The sequence below is a fragment of the Nematolebias whitei genome, chromosome 16 (genome assembly GCF_014905685.2).
Source record: "Nematolebias whitei isolate Nwh7 chromosome 16, NemWhi1, whole genome shotgun sequence".
Lineage (NCBI taxonomy): Eukaryota > Metazoa > Chordata > Actinopteri > Cyprinodontiformes > Rivulidae > Nematolebias > Nematolebias whitei.
This window is the reverse complement of record NC_056513.1, coordinates 37,996,639-38,024,458: the sequence shown is the minus strand read 5'-3', so window position 1 is coordinate 38,024,458 and position 27,820 is coordinate 37,996,639. Positions and strand designations below refer to the sequence as shown.

At 42.3% G+C, this 27,820-nt stretch overlaps 2 non-coding genes across 2 annotated transcripts; one reads left to right on the top strand and one right to left on the bottom strand.

Moving 5' to 3' along the window:
* Positions 1–7,122: 7,122 nt before the first annotated feature.
* trnal-uag lies at positions 7,123–7,205 on the bottom strand. The gene has a single exon. It is a non-coding gene; the product is annotated as a tRNA-Leu (tRNA).
* A 5,379-nt stretch (positions 7,206–12,584) lies between these two features.
* trnal-uag lies at positions 12,585–12,667 on the top strand. The gene has a single exon. It is a non-coding gene; the product is annotated as a tRNA-Leu (tRNA).
* The last annotated feature ends 15,153 nt before the right edge of the window (positions 12,668–27,820 follow it).

Genomic DNA, 27,820 nt, shown 5'->3' with positions numbered 1-27,820 from the left:
GTCCAGCCTGGTTGTAATAAATGCATGGACTAGTTTTTCAAGGTCGGATCTGGACAGAACGGACTTAAGCTTTGCTATTTGCCTTAGCTTAAATAAGCTTTATTGTAGAACAGAGTTGATCTGTTTATTAAACTTAAAGTCTGAGTCTAACACTACCCCGAGATTGGTAACTGACTGCTTTAGATGTGGCTGAAGGGAGTGCAGGTTTACAGGATCAGTGACAGTGGTAGAGCTTGGGTTAAACACAATGACCTCAGTCTTCTGATCATTAAAACTCAAGAAGTTTGCAGCCATCCAAGTCTTGATGTCATCAAGACATTTTAGCAAAGGGTGGATGGAGCAGGAACTGTTTGGTTTTAAAGGCAGATAGATCTGAGAATCATCGGCGTAACAGTGAAACGAAATACCATGTTTCCTCAGGATTGACTCCAAGGGGAGCAGATACAATGAGAACAGAAGGGGTCCAAGAATGGAGCCCTGTGGGACCCCACAGGAAAGAGGGACAGAAGCAGAAAAATGATTGTCAAAGTTAACACAGAAACTCCTGTCACCCAGATACGAACGGAACCATTCTAGCGCCACCCCTGTAATCCCAACCCAGTGTTCTAGCCATGACATAAGGATGCTGTGATCAACAGTGTCAAATGCAGCGTTAAGGTCGAGGAGTACCAGGATCACAGACTGACCAGAGTCATTTGCTAGCAGAATGTCATTACAGACCCTTACTAAAGCTGTCTCGGTGCTGTGCAGTTGTTTAAATCCTGACTGAAAAATCTCAAAAATTCCATTTACATTCAAAAACTTTGTTAGTTGACTAAAAACTATTTTCTCCAAGATTTTAGAAAGAAATGGAAGTTTTGAGATTGGCCTGAAGTTTGAACAAGCTGCAGGGTCAAGTCCGGGTTTTTTAATTAATGGAGTTACCACTGCATGTTTTAAAACATCAGGAACCACACCTGTAGCCAAACTACTGTTAATAATAGCAAGAACAGAGGGTCCAGTTGATGGTAGAACCTGTTTAAAAAATGCAGCAGGGATGGGATCAGCAGGGGAGCCTGAGGGTTTCATGTGACCAATGACCTCAATTTAAATATATATACATATATATCAAGTGGAGCATTAAGGCCAGCCATAGTGCTCTGCTTGTGAAAGTAAATATGTTGGGCATCACTTTGACACTCAGACAATTATTCTAAGTGTCACAATGCCGGACAGGACAAAGGAAAAAAAAAAAAAAAAAAACATGACTCCTGTCCTGCTCCTGTTCAGAATCACTCCCACTCCTGTCCTGCTCCTGTTTTTCATTTAATTTTTAGGCAATACATTGAATTTGGTTTGATCTTCTACCCATTCCTGTTTAAATTGTAAAATCCTGTAAAAATTTTATGACTTGGTTGATTACAATATCTTACTGTTTATGTATGGGGCCAACAAAAACATACTACCTACTAACATTCAAGGGAAATTTGTTAAAAGAGAAAGTAATTATTATCTTAAGGGGATGGAGATGTTTGTGAAGCCGTGGTGTCGCACCAGTCTGAAGATGCGATCCACTATATCTCAGGGTATTAGATTGTGAAATGATCTGGAGGTTGATATTAAAAATGCCAAAACTATGTACATATTCAAGAAGATGATAACAATTTTTTTTTTTTTTTAATATTAAGTATAATGTGAGTTCATAAAAATTGTTTACAGTTGATCTTATATTTTAGCTGTTTTTTATTTTATTATTTATTTTTTATTTTTTATTAATTCATCTTGCTTTTGTATAGTAATTTTGTTTGGAATATATTTTGGGGACAAGGGGCAGATATAAGAACTCATTCTTCTTCTGCTGCCTTTCATTTTATTTCTGTGATTGTATATCTTTTTTCTTTTCTTTAAATTGTATTATATTTGTTGCTTGGATGAAATGAAATGAATAAATAAAACATACATACAAATTACTTTGTGTTCTGTAGTTTAATTTCAAAAGATATGGCAACAGAAACAGTTCATCTGTGGTGAAATAGAGACATTTATTTCCTTAATCCAAACAAAAACCTTCACTAAATGTCATAAAAAAAATAATACATGGCCTGTAGTCCATATAATTTTTCTACAGAGGATCAGGTGCTTAGTCAATGTTTCTAGCTCTTTTGAAGGTCAGTTACAGTAAAAACAAAAAATCAAAACCAGTACATGGGTCACACCATGTCTACCTTAGATGAAAGAACCCAAACATAAGTTGCATTCTACTAATTTATTGAAAAACTGTTTCCTTTAAACAGTGACATTACTGTCATGTTTTAAATTGTTTAAACAAACAAACAAACAAAAAAGAAAAATAATGTACCAAGCAGAGAACTCAACAAATAAAAATGTTTAAAGGCATTATTGTACATTGGGTGACGTCCTCAAGAATTTCACAATCTATGTGGTTGAGGTAACGAGCTCGTTTCGACAAAGCATGATGTCGTGCAGCTTACCAGACTTCAGAGCATCATTTACAGACTGCTTTCCTATGCAATGCAATGGCAGCCCCCAATTAAAGCTGCAACCAGCATTGAAGGCCCTCGCAGCAAAGTGCTGCTCCGGCCACTCCTGTCCCGCACCCGTTCACCAGGGTGCACATTCGCCGAAACTTCGACATCACCGTGGGCAATCCATCATCGTATCCCAGTTGCCGTCGCAAATGCTCTCGTGCCATTCCTGCACACGTATGCCAGGGTGCTCATGTGCCTAAACTTTGCAATCGCCTTCCACCCATATCAGTATGAGTCCATCTGCAAGCCTTACAAGTTTGGCTAGAATCCGACCTCCCAGGCGGGAGTTATTGTCACTTCCTGTTTTGTAGCGAATGTAAAGGACTTCCTTTAGGCTTTTCAAAATGTCATATGTGATAATCAACAGTTAATGAATACTGTTTCAGTCTAATATCTTACACAGTGCCAAGCTGGAATAGTCACCCAAAAATAATCAGTTTCTTCTCTGAGTGGGCCGGGCTTAAGTCAAATCATGAATCAACACTATCACTGGGTATGTTTACATGGACATAAGTAACCGGATCAAATGGCCGGTCGGAATAAAAGTGTGTCATGTAAATACTCCGTTCGGGGTTTTTTTGTGTGTGTTCAGCGCGATCCGATATAATTTGTGATCAGAACGAAACGGGTGGTTTACGCCGATCCGTAACCCGATCGGTGCGCATGTAAACGCTTGATCTGTTCGTTTTTATCTGATCGTGAAAAACTGACCTGACTGCGCATGTGCGACTTTGCCATTTCCGCCCGGCTAATGCTAATAATATTAGCATGTCAGGGGAGCAAAACTGGTCGGTGAGAGACACAACATTTCTACTAGAAACTTTGAAAGAGCTCATAATGATCTCTATTACCTGTAGCTCAGTCAGGGAGTGAAGTAACGTCTCCACCGTTATTAAAACCTGTCGCGGGTCCATTTTGGGTGCTCAGGTTTGTTTACATTCACCCCAGAAGTACAACTTCTTCTTCTGTATTTTTTTTAAGGAGAGTTTACCACTCTGCGCATGTCAGTACTGCTGTTCAGAACAAAGCTCGCTGCATGTAAACGCTTGTCATGAACAGATTGTGCCCATGTAAACAATACATTTGAATTATTCAAACAGAACACATTTCAATCCGGTCAAAGAATTCTGCGCATGTAAACATAGCTAATTGTGTCTACATGTGCTCACTGATGAAGCATAAAAAATCTGGTCCAGATCAGATGACGTATCGCTGAGATATAACTGTTGGAAGAATCTAGGGGGCGCACTTGAGTCAAATGTTAAACAGCAAAACTAATGTGTATAGAATGGTTAACTGATCATGCATAATAAATCTGTTACAGATTGGATGATAATTCAATGAGATATAACTGATTAAATAATCTAGGGGGCACACTTTAGTCATATGTTAAAGCACATTATCAGTGTGTCTAGACTTGCTCACTGATTATGCACCAAAAATCTGGTTCCGATCGGATGATGTATCACTGAGATATAACTGTTAGAATAATCTAGGGGGTGCACTTGAGTCAAATGTTAAAGAACAATACCAATGTGTCTATAAGTGATCAATGATCACGCACAATAAATCTGGTACAATTGGATGATATTTCACTGAGATATAACTGTTGGAAGAATCTAGGGGGCGCACTGGAGTCAAATTTAAAGAATAACACCAATGTGTCTAGACATGCTCACAGATGATGCAACAAAATTCTGATGCAGATCAGATGATGTATCACTGAGATATAACTGTGTGAATAATGTAGGTGGCACACTGGAGTTAAAAAGTAAAAAAAACAATACCAATGTGTCTAGAAGTGCTCACTAATGATGCACCAAAAATCTGGTGCAGATCATGTGATGTATCACTGAGATATAACTGTTGGAAGAATCTAGGGGCGCACATGAGTCAAATTTTAAAGATGAATACCAATGTGTCCACTAGTGCACACTGATCAGGCACAATAAATCTGGTACATATAGGATGAGGTATTCTTGAGATATAACTGTTAGAATAATCTAGGGGCGCACTAGAGTCATATGTTAAACAACATCATTGTGTCTAGAACAGCTCACTGATCACACACAATAAATCTGGGGCAGATTATTATTGATGTATCACTGAGCTATAACTGTAGGAACAATGTAGGTGGCGCTGTGGAGGCAATTGGCCACTTATCATGGATACCTGTTCAAGGGGTGGATAATGATTGATCATAGTGATTTTGGTTCACCTCGATTGAAATCTGTGTATTTTAGACCCAAACGTAATGCAACAACGTCACTTCTTGATTCGCCACGCCCACATCCTCCAGCAAAAACGGTTTGCGCTTTAATTCAAGTCAGACCATCTTATCTGTCTTCTAACCCAGGATCATCCTGATTAGGTCAATGGTGTCAAAGAGGGAGCATTCCAAGTAAAAAAAGAGATTTCCTGTTCTGAGGGGGCAGGGCTTTGATGACATCATAATATGACGACAGTGGATTGTCAGACATCCAACAAGGATGAATCATGCCAAGTTTGGTGCATTTCAGTCTTTCAATGTGAAAGTTATAGCGTTTGGAAATTTATGGTGTGAAGCACAACTTTGAGGCCTGGCCACGCCCCTTTAACCTAAACGACACTGAAAGCTTTTGATAACTTTTACTCCCCAATGTGTTAAGGGCATATTAACCAAGTTTGAAGGCAATCACTCAAAATCCCTAGGAGGAGTTTGTTAAAATTTGCCATTAGAAATGCCCAAAAATGACCCTTTGACCCAAAATGGCCAACTTCCTGTTGGCTTTGGATCAGGGCTCCAAGAGCCTTTTTCATAGGTCCTGAGACGATACAGATGTTCACCGAGTTTCAGAATTATTGGTAAAAAACTAGCTTGAGGCTGAGGTTTTTAAATATTCTAGGGGGCACTGTGGAGGCTATTGGCCAATTATCATGGCTTCCTGTTCAAGGGGTGGATAATGATCGATCATACTGATATTGGTACACCTCGGTTCAAATCTGTGGAATTTAGAGCCAAACATATGGCGACGGCGTTACGTCTTACTTTGCAACGTTGCAACGCCCACATGCTCCACCCCAAACTGTCAGTGTTGGAAAGCAAGTTACACCAACATGTCTTCGGTCACTGGCCACACTATCATGCTGATCAGGTGACAGGGCTCAGATAGGGACCGTTCAAGGTAAAACTTTACACTTCCTCTTGTCAGGGGGCGTGGCTTAAGTGATGTCATGATTTGACCATTCAGTCTTGCAGGGGACCGCATGCGGATCAATCACTGAAGGTTTGATGTCTCAGACAGTTTTCTTGTAGGAGCTATTAGTGTTTCGTTTTTCATGGCGATATGCCAAATATTCAGGTCTGGCCCCACCCCTTCAGCATGTTTCAGTTTGCACCATTTTGATAACTTTTCATTCCCCATGCCTTTTGACCAAAATGGCAAAGTTTGTAACCGACTGAGTGAAATCCCTAGAAGGAAGAATTCAAATGCGTATGCTATAAACTGCCAAAAAGGTGTGAAAATAGGGACGACATTCCAAAATGGCCACCTTCCTGTTTATCATACAATGTTGGTGCCAGATGGTTTTCTGTGCATCTTGGGTAATTGGACAAGTGTACCAAATTTCATGTTTCTATGACAAAATAAGATTAATGCGGAGGGTATTTTGAAAATTTCTAGGTGGCGCTCTTGAGCCGTTTCTGTTGCGATTTTTGCCATGCCCTTAACATACTTAATTTTTCACCAGTCCTGATGCGTCCACCAAAATTGGTGACTTTTGGGATATGTTAAGGCTCCCAAAACGCTAATTCATTTGGCGGAAAAAATTGCAGCTCGGGCCTGAACAGAGCGATTACAATAGGCCTTCGCAGCGCTTAGCTGCCTTCGCAGCGCTTAGCTGCTTGGGCCTAAATAGTCTACTTAGTTTGATCGAATCCACGCCTCCAGAGAAATCTGCAATCAAAATGCAGAGCCTTAGACATCTCGGCCACCTTGACAAGCAAACTTTTATGTAAAGTGAAATGTTACATGCTCTACAAGAAGTTAGCTCTTAGAAACTGAACATTAGACTTTTAATAAGTTTTCATTCTTTCCAATGCTCATCTGTAGGTGCAACCCAGTTAGTCTTATTCAGTCATGCTTAAACCTGATAACAAGCTTTAGTGAACTTTAGGCTTTTTACATGAAATGTTGTGTACCATATGTTGAGGTAAATGATTCAAACACCTGAGGACATTCATTAGATGTTATCAAGAAATACTGTCAAAGTGGAATTTGAACCCACGCCTCCAGGGGAGACTACAACCTAAACGTACGGCCTTAGACGGCTCAGCCATTCTGACATGAATGCTTGCAATAAAAGTGATGTGTAATGGGCTGTTTGAAAAGTCAGACCTTTATAAAATAATTTGTACGCATTGAATAATATTTCAGTAATGAACCTGTAAGATGTCAATGGAACTCTGTTTAAATCCATTTCAGTCATGCTTAAACTAGACAATACTTACCGTTGATTGAATGTGCACACGTTGTACAAGACTTATTGGTTACCATGTCTTGACATACTTAAGTAATTTACCAAGGGACACACAGTAGAAGTAATCAAGAAAGTATGTCAGAAGTGGGATTCGAATCCACGCCTCCAAAGGAGACTGCGACCTAAACGCAGCTCCTTAGACCACTCGGACGTCCTGACATGTAATCATAGATGTACAGTTGTAGTGAACTCGGCCTCCGACCAAAACCTGCCTCTGAGGACCTTCATGGGACAGGAACTGTTATTTCATTGATTTGAATCCAGAAATAAAAATTAGCTCATCCAGAGACTGACTAATTGTATCCTGAAGTAATCAATTGAAAGAACACTCTTCTTTTATATTATCATTACTATTTTACAATATCTTGATAAATCAAAAGTGTGTTTAGTTCATCCATCCATCCATCTATCCATTATCTTTACCCGCTTATTCCATTTTGGGTCACGGGGGTCGCTGGTGCCCATGTCCAGCAATCACTGTGCGAGGGGCGGGGTACACCCTGGACGAGTCGCAAGTCCATCACAGGGCCGTGTTTAGTTCATACCATTTCTAAATGTTGAAGTGAACCACTCATTTTAAATCAACTGTGAAACAGTCTTAATGATTTTTTTATCCTCGTTTAAATTAGAAATCAAGTAAAATGTCTATTTACAAAGTAATTATGCGTTTTGATCTTTTGTCTGAAATGAGAAGTAGTGATGTCGGTCGAAAATCAGAAAGGAGTTATTAGAACGAAGTGGATTGTTTTTAAACCTAGCAGACGGTAAATAAGAAGCTTTTGGCACCTGCTTCGCCATAACATGTCTTCTGTCTGTACTGAAAGTCTCTAAAACATTCCTGCTGTTTTCTTGACTTGTAATGACCCTCTGACATCACTAGAACCACCCCTTGTTGGTTTTTTCAACCAATCAGGAAGTCCTGAAGTGACCAGAAGTGAGAACTCTTTAAGAGTCCACACTTCCTAGAACTTCTTAGTCTTCGGTCATCTGGGTCTGTCAGTCAGTCTGTCAAGTCTCCTGAGCTCCTCAATTGGGTCTCTGATGAAGTCTAGTCTTGAACTTAGTCTTATGCGCCTGTGATAGATTCTTCCACATCTGAGTGGAACCTCTGACGGACTCACAGCTTGCTGTATATCCACCCGGGAGATGAGCGTGTTTGTTGAACAGAGTACCGTCACTACTTCGGACGATTCTCAGCCATTCTGACCGTAGACGCTGAAAGGTAGCGTTGAAATGGACCTCTGTACCAGAGCTGACCTATCTTCTGCAAAGGTAATGAGTTGCCACGCACCGAGTGTACCAGGGCTGAGCTGGGGTCAGATGAAGGGTGCCATTCCTAATCAACACACTTTCCCTCATCCATCTTTTCTCTCCATTTAAACTCCTTCATTTCCCATCTTTAAACTCTCCTATTTTGCCAGTAGTCTAGATGCCTTCTTCAAGTTCTGTTGTCTTATTAAGTAAAACGTGCCAAGTTTTATTAATCAGAACCAGATCAGCTAATCAAGTGTACAATGTTTTGATGTTAAATTTTGATTCTGTTCAATAAATGACCACATTTATTCTGATGAGTCAAAGGAAATTAACGTCTCATGTCACTGATTAAACAATCCATGCACAGTTACCTAGGTCACATGGCAGTAATTTAAATCGAAAAAGAGAGAACCCGTTTATTTAAATAATTAGTAGTGAGAGGGTGAAGCTAACCTAGCCCTTAGCACACTACACAGTGAAAAGTAACAGGTTGTACAAGAAGTCTGCTCTTACAAACAAAACAAAAATAATCTTATTTCCCCATCAGTATTTCCCCTAGTCAGATGTAAGCGGATCAAAGTTTAAGTTTTCTCTGTCATGCTTAAACCCATTAAGAACCCTATGTGAATGAATACGCTTTGTACAAGAACTGTTGGACATCAGATCTTGACATAGAGGAGTCACTTACCTGGCAACATACAGTAAAAGTTATTAAGAATTTGTGTCAGAAGTGAGACATGAACCTGAGCATCCAGGAGACACAGCAACTGTAATTCAGTGCCTCAGACCACTCAGCCACCCTGATGTTTATGCTCTCATGTAAAGTAATGTGTAATGGGCTGTTTGAAATTTTGGCGCTTACGAAATGGTATGTTTTGAATATTGCTTCAGTTGTACACCTATAGAATTTAGCTAGAGCGCAGTTTAAATTTTTCACTCATGCTTAAATACTGATAAAATCATCATAATGGGTGATTTCAATATTCATGTAGATGTTGAAAGCGATAGCTTAAGCATAGTCTTTAATAATTTAATAGACTAATTTGGTTTTACCCAAAACGTCCGCACATCTATTCCTTCTTATAATCACACTCTTGATTTAGTTCTGACCTATGGTATAGAGATTAAGGACTTGGTAATTGTTCCTCAAAATCCAATTCTGTCCGACCATTTTTTTTTTATAACCATTTTTTAATAACCTTCGAGTTTACATTAAATGACTACACAGTCACTGAGAGTAAATTTCATCTCAGCAGGTGCTTATCAGAAAATGCTGTAACCAAATTTAAACAATATCTTCCATCAATGTTTTCCTCTGTCTTGCAAAGTAATGCATCAGAGAACAGTGACTTAGATCATCTAGTTGATCATCTTACAACTTCAATGACAACTTCACTTGAAAAAATTGCTCCAATGAAAAAGAAAGTAATCAATCACAGGAAACTGGCTCCTTGGTTCAATTCTGAGTTACATACTTTAAAGCAGGCATCTAGAAACCAGGAGAGAAAATGGCACTCTAGTAATGTTGAAGAATTTTATTTAACTTGGAAAGATAGTCTGCTAACATATAAAAAAGCTCTCCGTAACGATAAAAATTTATATTACTCATCTTTAATAGAGTAGAATAAAAATAACCCTAGGTTTCTGTTTAGTACTATTGCTAGACTAATTAAAAGTCCCATTTCTGTTGAACCATGTATCCCTACAACTATAAGTAGTGATGACTTCACGAGATTCTTTATAAAAAAAAAAATGATTTCAGTTAGAGAGAAAATTCAAACCATCCTTCCTTCTACTATCTCTAGTCCCCTGTCAAATGAGGCAACTAAAAATTTCACTAGAGCCTGATTTATGTTTGGACCGTTTTTGTTCTGTTGAGCTCTTTGAATTGCCAAAAATAATAACCTCATCCAAACCATCTACATGCCTGCTAGATCCCATCCCAACCAGACTGTTTAAAGAGGTATTTCCCCTAATTAATGTCCACATTTTAGATCTACTTAATTGGTCTTTAATGGATGGTTATGTACCACAGCACTTTAAGGTTGCTGTTATTAAACCTTTACTTAAGAAATCTGACCTTGATTCAGAAATTCTGGCCAACTATAGACTTATATCTAATCTAACTTTCATCTCAAAAATTCTAGAGAAAATAGTTGCAGGTCAGTTGCGTGAACATCTACAAAGAAATAATCTGTTTGAAAAGTTTCAGTCAGTGTTTAGAGCTCATCATAGCACAGAAACAGCACTAGTAAAAGTAACTAATGATGTTCTCATGGCCTCAGACGATGGACTTGTGTCTATACTGGTCCTGTTAGACCTCAATGATGCATTTGATACAGTTGATCACAATATTTTACTACAGAGGCTTGAATATGATATTGGGATTACAGGAACAGCTCTGAAATGGTTTAAATCATATCTATCTGATAGATTCCAGTTTGTAAATGTAAATAATAAATTTCTTCATACACCAAAGTTAGTCATGGAGTTACTCAGGGCTCAGTGCTTGGGCCAATACTCTTTATATATGTTTCCATTAGGTAAAGTTATTAAACAGCACGGGCTACATTTTCATTGATATGCTGATGACACACAATTATATTTGTCCATTAAACCCAATGAATCCAATCAGCTACTTAGACTACAAGTATGTCTTAAAGACATAAACTCCTGGATGACCCTTAATTTTCTCCTGTTGAACACAGACAAGACTGAGGTTTTGGGTTTTGGACCTGAGCACCTTAGGAATTAATTTGTCAGTCTTTCTCCCTCCTTAGATGGCATTAATCTGTCCTCCAGCTCTAATGTTAAAAATCTTGATGTTATTTTTGATCAGGACATGTCTTTTATACCCCACATTAAAAATGTTACTAGAACCACCTTCTTCCACCTGTGTAATATCACTAAAATTAGAAACATCTTATCTAAAAATGATGCAGAAAAACTGGTCCATGCATTTGTCACGTCTAGACTTGACTATTGCAATGGTTTATTTTCTGGATGTCCAAATACGCCTTTAAAACATATTCAGTTGATCCAAAATGCTGCTGCCAGAGTCTTAACTGGAGTTAGTAGGAGAGATCATATTTCTCCAGTTTTAGCTTCTCTCCATTGGCTCCCTGTCAAATCCAGAATAGAATTCAAAATCTTACTTCTAACCTACAAAGCTGTCAACAACCTGGCTCCATCTTATATTACAGATCTTGTTCCATATTTTCCTAAGTGAGCACTTCGCTCTCAGACTGCAGGTTTACTTGTGGTTCCTAGAATTTACAAAAACAGAATGGGAGGCAGATCTTTCAGTTATCAGGCTCCTCTCTTGTGGAACCAACTTCCAATCTCTGTCCGTGAGACTGACACATTATCCAGTTTTAAAACTAGGCTTAAGAAAATCATTTTTGCTAGATCCTATAGTTAGGGTCGGCTTGGATTTCCAGAGCTGTCCCTTAGTTATGCTGCTATAGGCTTAGACTGCTGGAGGACAAACTGACCACAATTTTCACTCTGCTACTGTCTTTAATTACTCTGCTCAACCTGTTTTGTATTTGTAATTATTTTTTCTATCCTTACCTTATTTTTTTGTTGTCTTTCAGATACACCTGGACCTACAATTCTGTGTTCATCTGTCTCTCGTTCCTGTCCTCTCACCCAGCCGGTCAAAGCAGATGGCCATTGTCCTGAGCCTGGTTCTGCTGGAGTTTTCTTCCTTTTAAAAGGGAGTTTTTCTTTCCACTGTTGCCACTGTGCTTGCTCAGGATGGGAGACTGCAACGAAGCCAAGATTCAACTTGTCTGCTGGATTCCTTAGATAGAGAACTTTACTAATTGGCTTTTATGTATGTGAATGTTTCTGTAAAGTGCCCTGAGGCAACTTTGTTGTGATTTGGCGCTATATAAACTGAATTGAATTTAATTGAATTACCCACTACTTTACAAGACAGCATAAACATCAGGGTGGCTTAGTGGTCTAAGGTGCTGAATTACATTTGCTGTGTCTCTTGCATGCTCAGGTTCATGTCCCACTTCTTACACAAATTCTTAATAACCTTTACTGTATGTTTCCAGGTAACTGACTCCTCTATGTCAAGATCTGATGTCCAACAGGTCTTGTACAAAGCCTATAAATTCACATACGGTTCTTACTGGGTATAAGCATGACAGAAAAAACTTCAACTTTGATCCGCTTATATTTGACAAGAGGAAATACTGAAAGATTGTTTTGTTTGTAATGGCAGACTTCTTGTACAACCTGTTACTTTTCACTGTACCTTAATGATTACATGTCAGTGTTGCCGAGTGGTCTGAGGCGCTGCGTTTAGGTTGCAGTCTCCTTTGGAGGCGTGGGTTCGAATCCCACTTCTGACACACTTTCTTGATTACTTCAACTGTGTGTCCCTAGGAAAATTACTAAAGTAAGTCAAGACCTGGTATCCAATGTCTTGTACAAAGTGTGCGCATTCAATCAACAGTAAGTATTGTCTAGTTTAAGCATGACTAAATTGGATTTAAACAGAGTTCCATTGACATCTTACAGGTTCATGGCTGAAACATTATTCAATGCATACCAATTATTTTAGGTCTGACTTCTCAAACAGACTATTACACATCACTTTCATTGCAAGCATTCATGTCAGAATGGCTGAGCGGTGTAAGGCCATATGTTTAAGTCATAGTCTCCCCAGGAGGCGTAGGTTCGAATCCCAATTCTGACAGTATTTCTTAACATCAACTGAATGTCCCCAGGTGTTGAATCATCTATGTCAACACATGTTACCCATCATTATATGTAAAAAGCCTAAAGTTCACTTAAGCTTCTTATCAGGTTTAAGCATGACTGAAAAAGACAAACTGAGTTGCACCTATATATTAGCAGGGGAAAGAATGAAAACTTATTCAAAGTCTAATGTTTAGTTTCTAAAAGCTAACTTCTTGTAGAGCATGTAGCATTTCACTTTACATAAAAGTTTGCTTGTCAAGGTGGTGAAGATGTCTAAGGCTCTGCATTTTGATTGCAGATTTCTCTGGAGGCGTGGATTCGATCACACTAAGTAGACTATTTAGCCCCGAGCAGCTAAGCGCTGCGAAGGCAGCTAAGCGTTGCGAAGGCCTATTGAAATCGCTCTGTTCAGGCCCGAGCTGCAATTTTTTCCGCCAAATGAATTAGCATTTTGGGGGCCTTAACATATCCCAAAAGTCACCAATTTTCGCGGACGCATCAGGACTGGTGAAAAATTACGTATTTTAAGGGCGTGGCAAAAATCGCAACAGAAACGGCTCAAGAGCACCACCTAGAAATTTTCAAAATAACCTCCGCATTAATTCAAAAAATGTTCAATACAATACAAACACATTAATCTTATTTTGTCATAGAAATATGAAATTTGGTACACTTGTCCAATTACCCAAGATGTACAGAAAACCCTCTGGCACCAATGTTGTATGATAAACAGGAAGGTGGCCATTTTGGAATGTTGTCCCAATTTTCACACCTTTTTGGCGGTTTACAGCATACACATTTGAACTCTTATTCCTATCGATTTCACTCAATCGGTTACAAACTTGGCCATTTTGGTCAAAAGGCATGGGGGATGAAAAGTTAACAAAATGGTGCAAACTGAAGCATGCTGAAGGGGTGGGGCCAGACCTGAAAGTTTGGCATCTCGCCATGAAAAACGAAACACTACTAGCTCCTACAAGAAAACTGTCTGAGACATCAAACCTTCAGTGATTGATCCGCATCCGGTCCCCTGCAAGACTGAATGGTCAAAGCAAGACATCACTTAAGCCACGTCCCCTGACAAGAGGAAGTGTAAAGTTTTACCTTGAACGGTCCCTATCTGAGCCCTGTCACCTGATAAGCATGATAGTGTGGCCAGTGGCCGAAGACATGTTAGTGTAACTTGCTTTCCAACACTGACAGTTTGGAGTGGAGTATGTGGGCGTTGCAACATGGCGAAGTAAGACGTAACACCGTCGCCATACGTTTGGCTTTAAATTCCACAGATATGAACCGAGGTGCACCAAAATCAGTTTGATCGATCATTATCCACCCCTTGAACAGGAAGCCATGATAATTGGCCAATAGCCTCCACAGTGCCCCCTAGAATATTTCAAAACCTCAGCCTCAAGCCAGCTTTTTACCAAGAATTCTGAAACTCAGTGAACATCTGTATTGTCTCAGGACCTATGAAAAAGGCTCTTGGAGCCTTGATCCAAAACCAACAGAAAGTTGGCCATTTTGGGTAAAAGGGTCATTTTTGGGCATTTCTAATGACGAATTTTAACAAACTCCTCCTAGGGATTTTGAGTGATTGCCTTCAAACTTGGTTAATATGCCCTTAACACATTGGGGAGTAAAAGTTATACAAAGCTTTCAGTTTCGTTTAGGTTAAAGGGGCGTGGCCAGGCCTCAAAGTTGTGCTTCACACCATACATTTCCAAACGCTATAACTTTCACATTGAAAGACTGAAATGCACCAAACTTGGCATGACTCATCCCTGTTGGATGTCCGACGATCCACTGTCGTCATATTTTGACGTCATCAAAGCCCTTCTGCTCAGAACAGGAAATCTCTTTTTTTACTTGGAATGCTCCCTCTTTGACACCATTGACCTAATCAGGATGATCCTGGGAAAGAAGACAGATAAGATGGTCTGACTTGATTTAAAGCACAAACCGTTTTTGCTGGAGGATGTGGGCGTGGCGGCGTGGCGAATCAATGAGTGACGCCGTTGCAATACGTTTGGCTCTAAAATACACAGATTTCAGTCAGGGTGAACCAAAATCACTATGATCAATCATTATCCACCCCTTGAACAGGTATCCATGATAAGTGGCCAATTTCCTCCACAGCGCCACCTACATTGTTCCTATACAGTTATAGCTCAGTGATACATCATCCGATCTGCACCAGATTTATTGTGTGTGATCAGTGAGCACTTCTAGAAACATTGATATTGTTGTTTAACATATGACTCTAGTGCGCCCCCTAGATTATTCTAACAGTTATATCTCAAGAATACATCATCCAATATGTACCAGATTTATTGTGCCTAATCAGTGAGCACTAGTGGACACATTGGTATTCTTCTTTAACATTTGACTCAAGTGTGCCCCTAGATTCTTCCAACAGTTATATCTCAGTGATACATCACATGACCTGCACCAGATTTTTGGTGTGTCATGAGTGAGCACTTCTAGACACATTGGTATTGTTGTTTTACTTTTTAACTCCAGTGCACCCCCTATATTATTCAAACTGTTATATCTCAGTGATACATCATCTGAAATGCATCAGAATTTTGGTGTGTCATCTGTGAGCATGTCTAGACACATTGGTGTTGTTCTTTAAATTTGATTCAAGTGCGCCCCCTAGATTCTTCCAACAGTTATATCTCAGTGAAATATCATCCAATAGTACCGGATTTATTGTGCGTGATCAGTGATCACTTATAGACACATTGGTATTGTTCTTTAACATTTGACTCAAGTGCACCCCCTAGATTATTCTAACAGTTATATCTCAGTGATACATCATCCGATCGGAACCAGATTTTTGGTGCATAATCAGTGAGCAAGTCTAGACACACTGATAATGTGCTTTAACATATGACTCAAGTGTGCCCCCTAGATTATTTAATCAGTTATATCTCATTGAATTTTCATCCAATCTGTACCAGATTTATTGTGCATGATCAGTCAGTTAACCATTCTACACACATTAGTTTTGCTGTTTAACATTTGACTCAAGTGCGCCCCCTAGTTTATTCCAACAGTTATATCTCAGTGATACGTCATCTGATCTAGACAAGATTTTTTTATGCTTCATCAGTGAACACTTGTAGACACACTGGTAGTGTTGATTCAAGATTTGACTTAAGCCCGGTCCACTCAGAGAAGAAACTGATGATTATTGGGTGACTATTCCAGCTTGGCACTGTGTAAGATATAAGACTGAAACAGTATTCATTAACTGTTGATTACCACATATGACATTTTGAAAAGCCTAAATGAAGTCCTTTACATTCGCTACAAAACAGGAAGTGACAATAACTCCCGCCTGGAAGGTCGGATTCTAGTCAAACTTGTAAGGCTTGCAGCTGGACTCATACTGAAATGGGCGGAAGGTGATTGCAAAGTTTAGGCATATGAGCACCCTGGCAGACGTGTGCAAGAATGGCACGAGAGCATTTGCGACGGCAACTGGGATGCGTTGATGGATCACCCACGGTGATGTCAAAGGATCGGCGAATGTGCACCCCGGTGAACGGGTGCGGGACAGGAGTCAGAGTATTCGCGATGGCGACCGGGCAGAGTAGCTGGAGCTCCTGTGGTTGCCATAAGACCGGAGCGGCGCTTTGCTGCCAGGGCCTTCAATGCTGGTTGCAGCTTTAATTGGGGGCTGCCATTGCATTGCATAGGAAAGCAGTCTGTAAATGATGCTCTGAAGTCTGGTAAGCTGCACAACATCATGCTTTGTCGAAACGAGCTCGTTACCTCAACCAAATACAGTAGATTGTGAACTTCTTGAGGATGTCGTCCAATGTACAATAATGCCTTTAAACATTTTTATTTGTTGAGTTCTCTGCTTGGTACATTATTTTTCTTTTTTGTTTGTTTGTTTGTTTGTTTGTTTAAACAATTTAAAACATGACAGTAATGTCACTGTTTAAAGGAAACAGTTGCTCAATAAATTAGTAGAATGCAACTTATGTTTGGTTTCTTTCATCTAAGGTAGACATGGTGTGACCGATGTACTGGTTTAGATTTTTTGTATTTACTGTAACTGACCTTCAAAAGAGCTAGAAACGGAGACTCAGCAGCTGATCCTCTGTAGAAAAATTATATGGACTACAGGCCATGTATTATTTGTTTTATGACATTTAGTGAAGGTTTTTGTTTGGATTAAGGAAATAATCGTCTCTATTTCACCACAGATGAATTGTTTCTGTTGCCATATCTTTTGAAATTAAACTACAGAACACAAAGTAATTTAAACAGGAATGGGTAGAAGATCAAATCAAATTCAATGTATTGCCTAAAAATTAAATGAAAAACAGGAGCAGGACAGGAGTGGGAGTCATGTTTTTTTTTTTTGTTGTTTTTTCCCTTGTCCTGTCCGGCATTGTGACACTTAGAATAATTGTCTGAGTGTCAAAGTGATGACCAACAGATTTACTTTCACAAGCAGAGCACTATGGCTGGCCTTAATGCTCCACTTGATATATTCAAAAAGTGTTCAATACAAAAACAACTTGATATATAAATTAAATTTTATTATAATATGCTTTGGGTTTGTTCCAGATGTAATGGACATGGGGACGGAAAACAAAGAAGATAACAAAGCAGAAAAGTGAGAGAAGAGTTAAAATGTAAAGAAGGAGATAGGAATAGAGGAGAGAGAGGGGGATAAAGAGAACACAAATCAACATAATTGAAGTCTGCCTCTAGACCTGCGGAAAGAAAAGAAAAAAACGACAAAACCGAGAAACCACAACAACAAACAACTTATATAATGATACTTATAACATCATTAGAAAGTATTTTATACAGTACATGGTAATCCAGTATATATTTGATGGCCACCACAACCCAACTGAGAGTGTATCTGATAAACACCTGAATCTAAACACCTGTGTGAGCATGCTTGTCACTATAAGTTTTCTCCATAAAAATGTTCAATAGTGGATGTGGGGACCCATAAATCCATCCCCACATGACACGAAGGTAACACAGGGAAGACCGGAACCACAGACACACAGCGCCCCCCGAGCCCGGAACTCCAGTAGTCCCCCAACAGGGTCAACCGCACCCCCCAGAGAGAGAAGCAAAGGGAAGCCCCGTGCGATCCCCAGCACCCACAATGCAGAAACCCCCAGGAGGCCGTAGCGACAAGTCAACAGGCCCCGCCGGCAACCCACCCCTCCAGAGTGGATCTGGCCATGGACACCAAGCCCCGAGGTCATACCACCCACCAACAGAGTCCCGAGACAGCCATGGCACCGATGCCCTTGTAGGCAGCAACCAGAGCGGGCCCGCACACACGCCACCACACAGCCCCAGCTGCTGAGAGCTGCCAATGCACCGGCGGCAGGAGGGCCCACCACCGGAGGGGAGCACGACCCACCAAATGGGGGGCCAAAACTGATCCAAGAGAGGAGGGCCACCCAAAACCCAACCTGAGACAAACAGGCACACAGAGACAGCCTGACAGAGCCTCTGTCAGGCCGTCCATGCTCCCCACCCGCCAAACAGTGACCGCAAGCCTGCCAGCAGGGAGCAACAGCTGAGGAAGGTAGGCCCAGCGCACCAATGCATCCCTAAAGCCCCACACCATAGGCCCGGAGAAGCCCCGGCATGCCACCCATGCACCACCCCACCCCCCCACAAACATACACACACCACCCTGCACCGTGAATATCACATCAGGCCGACCAGCCAGCACTATGTCAAAGTGAAGCCACGCCCCCGACTGCCACCACGCACTACCAATGACCACACAGACTCAACCACAGCCGACCTCCCGCCAGAACCCGGCAGCCACCCCAGCCAAAGGGCTGGCCATCGGAACCAGGAACCCCGATCAAGGGATCCAAACAATCCAGGGAGAACCAGAGCACCAGCCCCACCCCCAATCACCCCCAAAGGCCCAATACCCACCCATAGCCCAGACCCCAACCAGGCAGCCTACCACCCCCCCTGCCCCTGACCCCAAATGTCAGATGGAGAATGAGGGTTTAAGGAAAACTGGAAGACCCAACTCCTCCCTCCCCTCACTCAAATAAGATTTTGATGCATGTTGTTATACAGTGTTTTTAAAATGGGGTGGGGTGAGGCGGAAACTGGCACAGACCCACCCCCACCCCAGAGAGCAGGCAGTGCCCGTTCACCTCCCCAACCCTTGCCCAGAACCTTAAATGTCTACATGCTACATATGAGAGTGGGCACAGGTCCCGGAGGTGAGAATGATTACACATCCCACCCCCTATATGCCACCGTGTGCCCGCTCCAGACCCTATATATGCATGTGTCATGAGAATGTTATATGCGAGTATCTAGGTTGTTTGATAAAATTGGGGCCCAGGTCTCCACGAACCACGGAGATGGAGGATCCTCCCCGCAGCTCAGTAGTGCACCTGAACCTCAAGGCCCTGCTTGAGTGGTGGTGTGATGGAGTGTGTGGAGGAAGACGTTGGGATGGGGAGGAACAACTGAGGTGGCAATGCCCTCCCAGGGGGCCAGCTCCCCCACTGACCCCAATAGGCACCCCCATTCTCCGAGATCCACCAGGGGAGGGAGGCTCCAGTGCATGCATCCAGGAGCAGGAGGCAGCCACACCACCAGGGACCCAGGCCACGGACTGGCACCTAGCCCCGAGGACCGACCAGAACCCAGGCCACTGACCCAAGCCCCCCCTGAGATCGTCCAGACCCCCAACCAAAAAAGCCACCAAACTTCAGCAGCGACAATCAGCCAGGGGTGCCTGAAATAACGCAGACAGTGCTCTACGATGACCGAGAGCACACCCCCACCCCCACAAAAGGACCGACCAGTCCACTACAGCAACACCCACAATGAGAGCACCCCAGGCTGATTGTCGCTGCTGAAGTTCCCCCGCTGTCTCGGTTGGGCGTCGCCCCCATAACAACCCCCCCCCCCCCCAGCCCAGACCCCCAGCCAAGTACCCACCAGACCACAGCCACAGCCAGGCAGGAAAACACCCAGGCTGAGTCCACCCGTCCCCTCCAATCCTCCCCCATGGCACCCCAAACCCACCCAGGAGCAGCCAGGCCACCAGGCCAGCAACCTGCGCCTGCCGGCACAGACCGCCCAGAAGCCTGCATGCAGCCAGCAGAGGTCAACGCTCAGAACCACCAAAGCCATCTCCCCAGTTGAGTGCCATTGCCCCGGGCCAACGACCCCCCCATGCCCCCAGCACCGATACCCCCCCCCCGCCCCCCCAGAACAACCACGATGCACCACGGGACGAAATCAAAGGGGTTTACCCACCTCCACTACAGGTTGGAGCCAATCAAAGAAGCCCAGAGAGATTGTTCTGATGTCGAGGTACAGGCTATCTCAAGACTGATGTAATCCAACAAAAGGTCTTTACACTGTTTAATATTAAGAGTATTTTTATTTTTCCAATTTATGAGTATAGTTTTTTTTGCTATACATAAAGCAGTAAAAATCACGTGAATTGACTTTGTCTCCAAGGTGACATTATCTAAGTGACCCAATAAGCAAACTGATGGAGAGAGTGGAATATTACATCTCAGGCACTTTGATAAGTCTTCACATATCCAGCACCAAAACCTCTGAACAGGTGGACAGAACCAAAATGCGTGGATGTGATTGTCAGGAATATTGTCTGTACACTGTGAACAAACATTAGATGATGCGAAACCCATCCTACATCCGTTGACCTGTGTAATGTACTCTATGAAGGATTTTGTATTGTAATAATTGTAAATTGGGGTTTTTAATCATCTTAAAAGTACTTAGACATATCTGAGACCAGAAGTTTTGGTCAAAGTTGACTGACAAGTCTGTCTCCCATTTTACAATGGGAAGGGATATTGATTCATCTATTTTAATGAGTGTCTGGTAAACCTTAGATAGTAATTTGGGAGGGTTAAGATTTAGGAATTCTAATAAACTTGTTGGTATTTCAATTTTAGTGTTATTAAGGTTAAATTTTTTTTTTTTGTTATAGATTTAATTTGTTGATATTCTAAAAATGTATTCTTATCAATCCCATATTGTGTTATTAATCTGTCAAATGGGATATAGTTTACTTCCTCATATATATGTTCCAAATATTTGATTCCTTTACACCTCCAACCTGGGAAGTTTATCATATTATTCTGTTGTAGGATGTCACGGTTGTTCCAGATGGGTGTACATCTGCATGGAATTAGTGAAGACTCTGTCATTTTAAGAAACTCCCACCAAGCTGTCAGAGAGGAGCTGATATTGATGCTTTTAAAGCATTCCTGTCATTTTATGTTTGAGCTAATGAATGGAAGGTCCGAGATCATTACATTATTGCAAAGTGTCTGTTCTACGTCTAGCCAGGGTTCAACAAGGGGGGGGGGGTGTTTTATCCATCTTGAAATGTATTCTAGCCTGTTGGCTAGAAAGTAATAATAGAAATTGGGTAGCTCTAGTCCTCCTTTATCTTTGGTCTTCTGTAGAGTTTTTAGTTTAATACGTGGGGGTTTATCTTTCCAGAGAAATTTAGAGATGGAGGAGTCCAGGGATCTAAACCAGTCAGATGGTGGTTTATTTGGGATCATTTAGAATAGATAGTTTATTTTAGGCAAAACCATAATTTTTATTGAAGCAATTCTTCCCATGAGAGACAAGGTTAGAGATTTTCATCTAGCAAGATCATCCTCAATTTTCTTTAAAAGTGGGATGTGGTTTAGTTTTGTTAAATCTGCCAATCTAGGAGAGATTTTGATACCCAAGTACGTAATATTCCCTGACTGCAGTTGTGTAATAAGTGAACTGTTTATATAGCAATTAATTGGTAGAACTGCGGATTTTATCCAATTTATAGAGTAATCTGAAACTCTTGAAAAAGAGTTTATCAATCCACTAACCTGAAAGAGGGAGGTTTGTGAATGCTGGAGGAAGAGCAACACATCATCGGCATATAGACTGATTTTGTGCTCTATGTTCTTACATTTTATGCCTTTAATGTCTGTAGTTTGCCTGATTGCTGCGGCTAGCGGTTCGATGAAAATAACAAACAGTGAGGGGGAGAGTGGACATCCCTGCCTCGTGCCCCTTTGCAGAAGAAAGCTAGCAGATATTTGATTATTTGTCCTAATGCATGGTTATGGGGAAGTGTATAATATTTTTTAACCAGTTTATGAAATAATTTCCAAAACCAAATGTATGCAAGGCTGCAAATAAAAATTTCCAATTAACTCTATCAAAAGCTTTTTCTGCATCTAGAAAGAATATTGCATTTTCAATATTTTTACTGTAAGAATAATCAATTAAATTAAATAATCTGCGTGAATTTGTGCATGAATGTCTCCCTTTTATAAAACCAGTTTGGTCAGGATTTATTATGAGAGGAGTTATCTTTTCCAATCTTTTTGAGAGGGCTTTACAAATTATTTTAAGATCAACATTGATAAAGGATATGGGACGATAACTGGTAGGTAATACAGGGTCTTTGCCTGGTTTTAACAGGAGACTAATGTTGGCTGAGTTTATATTTTCTGGAAGTCTGTTATTTCTTTCAGTTTCCTGTAGCATTCTGTGAAATAGTGGTGCCAGGATATTCCAGAATTATTTGTAGAACTCTGCTGGAAATCCATCTGGACCTGGAGCCTTTTTATTGGACATGCTTTTGAGGGCTTCCTGGACTTCCACTGGTGTCAGTGGTGAGTCCAGGTCCATTGATTGATTATCTGACAATTTACAAAATATTATTTTATCCAGAAATTTATCAATTTCATTATCTGATGGGTTTATCTGGGGTGAGTATAAAGCTTTATAAAAATCTCTGAAAATGCTGTTTATTCTTTCAGGATCATAAACTGTATTCCCAGTCAAGTCTTTAACACCATGAATAGTTGTTTTTTCATGGTCGATGGTGACAAAAGCATAGCAAGTGAGGTCCAAAGGACAAGCTACACAGAATCACCTGCGTCTGTGGATATGGAGATGTCATTAAAAACCTTCAGTAGAGACTAATCAGAGCTTTATCACATTCGTACACCGATGAGACACACATCAGAGGCAACGAAGGGTTCGGTGTCTTGCCCAGGGACACTTGGGCATATAGCTGCTTGTGGATTTGAACCCCCGACTCTTGCAATGAAGGACGACTGCTCTAACCGCTCAGCCACAGCCACCCCTGTGATCCTCCAGGAAGCACTTCGACTGGGACTCAACTATTTTTTCCAGTAGTTTAGCGACAAACGGGAGTCTGGAGACAGGCCTGAAATTGGACACGATTGAACGGTCAAGGTTAGAGCAGTGGGTGGGCATCACGGGGTCAGCCCTCAAGTGGTTCAGATCCTACCTTTCTGACAGATCCTTCTGTGTCAACATCAAAGATTTTAGTTCAGCATTGGCAGCACTTAAATAGGGGGTACCGCAGGGGTCCCTCCTCGGTCCCCTTCTATTTTCTTTATACTTGATGCCACTAGGTGCTATTTTCCGGAAACACAACATACCATTTCACTTCTTTGCTGATGACTGTCAAATTTACTTCCCCCTAAGACACAATGGTACACGGCCTATTCACCCTCTGCTTGACTGCCTGGCTGACATCAGAGACTGGATGGCTTAAAATTTCTTAAGTTTCAATGAGAAGAAGTCTGAAGTCATGCTCTTTCCTCCCAACGACACAATCATCAACCACTGCATTGACATTTCCGCTCTAGCCCCGTTAGAGAAACAAAAAGTCACTAATCTGGGAGTGATAATGGATCCTTCCTTGAAACTTAACAGTCATGTAAACATTATTGTTAAATCCTGTTTTTTTTTCTAGCTGAGGTGGCTGTCTAAGCTGAAGTCCATATTTTCTAAAAAATAACCTGGAGACAGTAATTCACGCATTCATTACATCCAGGCTTGATTACTACAACTTGCTCCTGTTTGGCAACAGTCAGACCTCAATTGCACGAGTGAAACTGGTCCAAAATGCGGCAGCCCGATTTTAAACCAGTACAGGCAAGATAGAGAACATTACACCTGTTTTGGCCTCCCTGGTAGTGAAGTTACCTCTAACACCGAAGCTTCAAAGCACGCTTCAAACTCGACAGGGTAATTATGGTGAAGCAGTGGGCCGGAGCATGCTTCATGTGATGTCCCCGATGACGTGTGAACCACTTCACTGCTTCATTCAGACCGAGTCAGCTGACTGCTTCGTGTTGACAGGCAGAGTTTCAAACATCTGGCACGATTCAGTGTATTTAAGATGGCTCAAGCTCCGGTTCACATCCCCGTTCTACACGTCTTATACGTTACAAACAGCTCTTGTTTTTTTTTTATATTCAGACACTGGTTAGTTTGAGCTGGATCCTGAGAACAAGATCCTGGAACTTTATAATTTTGACCACTCGGATCCGCCAACTCCGCCCCTAAAAGTCCAAAGTCATTGCACATTTTTATTTTGATTATTTATTAAAAGTACAACGAGTGGATGTTCTGGCGCTCCTGCCAGCAGAAACACGGATTGCGTGTCCCGCGTCTTCATCCTTCAGCTGTGCGCCCCGAGACAGTTGTTTAACGCACAGCGTCTCCAGACAGCTCTGCAGGACGCGCGCACAACTACCCCGTCGGAACTCCTGCATACATTACAGTGCATAACATTTCAGACATAATAAATAAGCTTACAGTAAAAAAAATAAAAAACAGAGTGAAATGTTTGATGTTTATTACATAATGTATCAAAACAACGGCACTAATTAGTCAAAATAACAGCGACCAAAATGTTGAAAAAACGTTGGTTACGTACTGTAACCCCAGATTCTATGAATATAGGCGTAGCCCTTTAAGGCTGTCGCTGATGGGTTTATCCCGTTATGCGCAAGCATCGTACTGAAAAAATTAGTCCACGCCCACCTGCTGTGTGGGCCCCACCCGATCCGTATAAATTACGTTAAGAGCGGGTAATCTGCTCCCAAATAGCTTATTCTTTTCTTCAGCTATTCAGGAGCCAGTGAGGCCCGACGCTTAAAGGGCTACGCCTATATTCATAGAATCTGGGGTTACAGTACGTAACCAACGTTCTATGTCATATAGGCTTCGCCCTTTAAGGCTGTCGCTGATGGGTTAAGGGCGAAGCGGATGTGGTCCTCGCCTCACTGGGTCCATTTGAACCCAGTAAGAAGCGGAAGCTTGCCCAAAAAACGTCTTGCCACTCAGTTCCCCATGTGCATAATTACGCATCGCGTAATTGTGTGCCATGCACAGACGCATGTTGTGCAACTATGCGTTCTGACAGCATGAATGCCCCGGAAAAACTTTCAACGGGGAAGATATTGAAAAGAGGAGGGGGGGGGGCATGAAGCAACTGATTCATGATTGAACAGTATAAACAGATAATATCAATGAACTGATTATTGAACAAATGAACTGATTGGTAACAATAGTCATGAACTGATTAGTGACAATAGAACCGAATCACAGACACAACTTGTGGCTGATAACAACATCTCACACTGTAATGCATGCAGACAGATGTGAGCTTAAACAGAGTTCCATGAGAACAACAATATTCATTCTGTTAGAGCACTAAGGACAGAATGTGTCATGGAACGAGCCGTTACATCACGTAGGTAAAAGCGAATAAATGAGCAGGGTGATGACCATGCAGCCGCAGTGCAAATGTCCTGCATTGACATACCATTATGCAGAGCAGTCGAAGATGCGATACCCCTGGTTGAGTGTGCTTTGAGGTTGACAGGAGGCTCTAGATCTGATGCTCTGTAGGCTTCAGAAATGGCCTCACACAGCCAGTGTGACAGGCGCTGGGTGGATAACGGGCGGCCTGCGGATGCATCTCTATAATGCACAAACAAATGTTGAGTTTGACGCATTGCAGCTGTGCGCGCTATGTAACACGATAACGCCCGCACCGGACAGAGAAGATGAAAAGATGCTTCTTCTTCTGATCTGTGGGGGGGAGGGAAGAATCCCACCAACGATATCTGTCTCGATTTAAAAGAGCTCGTGATGCTTTTAGGCATAAAGGCTGGGTTTGGTCTTAAATCAGCTGAACTACCGTCAGCCTGGATTCTGAGACATGACGGAGTGGCAGAGAGGGCAGATAAATCACTCACCCTCTTAGCGGATGTTAAAGCCAGTAGCAGGGCTGTTTTAAGAGACAGGAATTTAAGTGAAACTTGATCCAGAGGCTCAAAAGGAGCTTTGATCAGGGCTCGCAGGACCAGCGTTAAATCCCACTGTGGAACGAGTGGGCGTGAAACCGGTCTATGTCTTTGTACACCTTTTAAAAACCGCTTCATCAGCGGGTGGTTAAAAGCTGTTCTGTCCCCGAACCCTTCGTGGCAGGAAGAGATGGCTGCAGCGTACGTTTTAATCGTGCTGAACGCCAACTTCCTATCCATCAGCTGTTGAAGAAAGGACAGCACGCCACCTAATGGACATGAGGTGGCCTCCAGACCTTTCTCTGTACACCAGCGCTGAAAAGCCGTCCACTTTGATGTGTACAGGGCTGTGGTAGATGCAGCACGTGAATCTTGAATTGTGCGCACTACCTCCTGAGGGAGACCCATCCTCTCTAAGCGGGACCGCTCAGCGGCCAGACCCACAGGTGCTGGCCTATTTCCGGGTAACTCCTGATCGCTCCTCCTGCTTGAAGGAGAGCATCTTCCCTCCATGGCAGTTTCCACGGGCGACCTGACAACAGACGCTGCAGGACCGGGAACCATGGTGCGTTCACGCGCTCGGGAGCTACCAGGAGAGCTGTCAGTCCCTCCTCCTGAACTCGGTTCAGGAACCGTAAAATCAGAGGAGGAGGGGGGAACGCGTACAGAAGCGTTTTGGGCCACGGGCTGTGGGCAAATGCGTCCACCCCCAGCGGTGGATCGTCTCGAGGGCTCAGGGAAAACCATAACTGGCACTGAGCGTTCTCTCGCGTCGCAAACAGGTCCACAGCTGCTTTGCCAAACTTCTGCCACGTCTGAAACATCAGGTCTGGATGGAGGGTCCAGTCCGCGTGACGTGGACCGCCCCTGGACATCACGTCTGCTCCTCTGTTCAGAACGCCGGGTATGTAAACCGCTCTGATGGAAAGCAGATTTTGGTGAGCCCAACACAGTAGCTTCCGCGCAATGTGTAACATCTGGGCTGAACGCACACCCCCCTGGCGGTTTATGTACGCAGCAGTCACCATGTTGTCTGTGTGAATCAACACGTGTTGATTCTGTAGCACGGGAGCAAAATGCTGAATCACATTCAGCACTGTGCAACACTCCAAAACATTGATGTGGGCTGATGTGCGGTGGGGCCACAGCGCCCCTACTGCTTGAGATAGGCATGTCCCCCCCCAACCTGACAGAGACGCGTCCGTGAAGACTGATACGTGTGTCGAGGGTTTGCTGACGGGGACTCCCTCTGACAGAGCCAGGGTGTTTCCCCAGTGTCGGAGGTCTGTTCTCACGGAGGGAGGGACAGTGATCATCCGTCTCTTTTGTTTTACTGGATCCACACGCAGGCGCGTAAACCACCTCTGGAGGCGCCTCATGTGTAACAAACCCAGCGGGACCACTGTGTGAGCTGATGACATCATTCCCAACAGCTTCATGACGGAGACAGCTGTTACCACTTTGCCAGGTCTTACGTGGCGTAATTGGTTTTTTAGAGTGTCGATTCTTGTTTGTGATAAGCGAGCCGTCATGGTAATTGAATTTAATTCCACTCCCAGATAAACAATTGTCTGGGCCGGGAAAATCGAGCTTTCTTCCAATTTATGGCGAAGCCCAGATTTAGCAGGTGTGATGCCAACACCTGAGCCTGTATCA